Raw genomic sequence first — 3,417 nt, forward strand, 5'->3', positions numbered from 1 at the left:
AGAAAGTGTATTCCATTTTCTTCTTAGTGTGATGCTAGGTGGTAGGTCTTCAAACACCTTTGAGATGCATGCAAGCTAGTGAATAATTTTTAAGGTTTGTAAAGGCCTTTAACATGTTCACAAACCTATGTAAATATAGCTAAAAGTGGTAGATACCCTAGTCTCTATAGGTCGTGGTTAATGAGAACTAATTATTGGTAACAAAATAATGAGCATTGATACTTTGTCATGTCCACACTTTGTTTCGTTAATTAAGATGGGAGGATTTGTGATAAGAATTTTCATCTTTATTCTTATCATTTATGGCTTATTAATGATATAAAAGTAATCTCAAAAGGTTCAAGAATTATCTTTCTTCAATAACGCTTTTGCATTTTGTAAGGATCAATATCTTTTACTGTTAAGCTCGTATCCTATAGTACTTACTTCAAACTTTGGGAAATGGAAAGGGCTGGCATATGATGAGACTAGGATAACTTTTGCTAGGAATATAATGGGAATTTTTTTTAAGGAAGAGATTTACATCATACTTGATTATCTATATACACTTTGCATTTACCTACAATATCTTCATGCTATTGCATCCCAAAACTTTTATTTGATTTGCGAGTCAGTATTAAACTCATAATTATCGGATAGTGAAGTGTAGCACCTAAATACTGGTACCCTTGCATTACTACCTTACTTTTGAGGTACTAAGCACGTCCTAGCTTCTTGTACTATGGAGATTCAACCATCTTAAATGCAAGATATTTAAAGATTGTCCACATCCTTCAATATATGGATATCTATGTCCCCATCATCCTTCAATATCTAGATATCTATGTCCCCTTTCTCTCTTCAATATCTGGATATCTATGTCTCTATCATCCTTCAATATCTCGATATCTATGTCCCCATCATCTCTAGCTTTCCTTACTTCAATCTTAAATATTTAATGCTTCCACCCCTTATGATGTTGCCTAGTTGCCTCATTCTCGCAAAGCAAGTTTAACATCCACAATTGGTCAATGTCAATGGCCTTAAGTGGAGAGAGAGAGAGAGAGAGAGAGAGAGAGAGAGAGAGAGAGAGAGAGAGAGAGAGAGAGAGGCTGGTCACTTTTGAACATCCCGGGGAGAGAGAGAGAGAGAACAAGTCAAATGATTAGCAAATTAACATTTCATCATGGTCAAATTAATAGCTCACTAGAGACCTTGGGAGACAAACTCTTTCTACTCTAGGTATGAGGAATATCATCTTATGCGTGCTGATAAAGATGTAAAAATTTTCAATGTGCCATGTTATTTAGCATGAGGAAGGAGAGTAACTACAATGTTTGTTGAAGACCAAGACCACATCAACACAATAGCTGAGGAATTATAGCAAGGCTCTGTTGTAGAACCACGCTCTTAGAATGAGGAAACTAACGTCAATCTAGGAAGAAGCGGGGTTGAGGAGCACTCAGTACACTCAAGAAGATTCCATTTAGAGAGAGTCGAGAGACGTTATAATTCACATGGCTCTTGGTATTTAGATGGGAGAGGCAAAGCAAAGGTTCACATGGATGTCAATGATATCAATAGGCATAGTAAACGAGCAAGATCACACACAAAAGCTGGTCAAGGGAATGAGCTTGACACAATCACAAAAACTAATGACAACTACAATGATAGATGGGAGGTAGACAGGGACCATTATAGCAAGCATAGACATCAAGAGAGGAACTTTGATCACAAGGAGATTTCCTAACGTAGAGAAAAAGAACAAGATCATTGAAAACCCAAATATGATGAGCATTCTAGTGATCTGAAAATCACGTTTTCCACCTTCCAAGACAATAGAAAGGATGATCTAGATGTCCTTATACAGGCCTTTGAATAGTATGTTGATTTGAAGGACATCGATCAAGATAAATGGGTGCCTTTGAATAGTATGTTGATCTGAAGGACATCGATCAAGATGAATGGGCAGATTACTTTCCACAAACCTTGAAGGATGCATCAAGGAAATGGTACTACCATTATTTCTCATGTAGGCTCCTAACTTAAAGTAAGCTCCTAACTTGAAGTAAGCTGAAGAAGGCATTCTTGCTGGAGTATGTTGAAAACAATGGAGATGAGGAAATCCTTGCGAATTGGATAAAATCAGATAGGGTAAGCTATTTGTCAAGAGGTATGTGAAGAAGATTAAGGAATTGACCTGAATGAACCACCATCAAAAAAATGCATGCGTGAGTGGTTTTTGAGTGGGTTCAAAGGAAAATTTGAGAGAACAAGAAGTGCCAACACCAACCCAAAAGTTTAACGATGTGGTGCAAACAGTTCTAAAGATATAGCAGCATGCCAAGAAAGAGAAGGGTTGCAAAGGAAGGGAGATTTCTAGTTCTACTGAATCATCTACTAGAGGATCTAGTGCTAGCTATAGCCCTTTGGATAGTGATTTGGAGGACACGTCCAAGAGTAGGAAGAAGGGAGCCTATACCAAAAAGATCAAGGTGTTATTTAAGCAAATATTGAATATCCAAGACCATACCTTCGGTAGAAAAAGTAGAGACCTAGTGTACAAAGTAAAAGTCAAAAGAGCGCATGTCTTATGAATGCTGCCAACGCACTTATTGTAAAGGCTTTGGGCACCTATGGAACAATTCCAAAATTAGGATGCATCATTTTAAGGAAGGAAAAGATGTTCCATGATAGCTCTAGCAAATCCAAAACCAGCTAAGGAAGAAAGGATAGTAGAGAACGTGGATAATGGAGCAAGTACCGGCAACATGGCTGGAATGGGACACTAGTAGAACTTTTCTAGTAGAGATAGGGATAGAGCTGATTTTACCATATGTAACTTCAGGTACTATACCTGTGGAAAATAGGAAAACTTTGTAGCACAATGTTTGAATAATTAAAGTTGAAGTGATCAAGGGTAAGGTGGTAGAGCTAGTTCTAAAGCGCGTGATCAAGGGTAAGGTGGTAGAGCTAGTTCTAATGCGTGTGATCACTAGAAGTGCTAGAGTTGTCATTGAAGAGTTACTAGCTGAGTTATCCAGTCAAAAAAGCAGAGAAAAGAGGCTTAGAGGTGGGACAAAAATAAAAAACTATCTAGCAGGCCAAGGAAAAGGCCAAAGAAGTGGATGAGTGGCAGGAACAAAGAGCACTCATGGCTGAGATCACTGAGGATATGGAAAAGAGAAGGGCAGAAAGACCAGAATGCTCAAATTTCAAAACCATTTGATGGCTTTTGCTCAAAGCTTCAGAGGCTCTACAGAAGGAAATCTGAACTATGGAATCTGGTAAGAGCACCAATCGAATAGAATGTGAGGAGCCAACAAAAGTCTTGAAGGAGCACCTAGAGAAAGAGGTACGACAAGTCATGATGGACTTGGCCGACGCTGATAAACTGGATTTGAGGACAAAAATGTTCAACAGACACAATCTGAATCT

This window comes from Adiantum capillus-veneris, chromosome 21 (assembly GCF_014529385.1).
Source record: "Adiantum capillus-veneris isolate H3 chromosome 21, ASM1452938v2, whole genome shotgun sequence".
NCBI lineage: Eukaryota > Viridiplantae > Streptophyta > Polypodiopsida > Polypodiales > Pteridaceae > Adiantum > Adiantum capillus-veneris.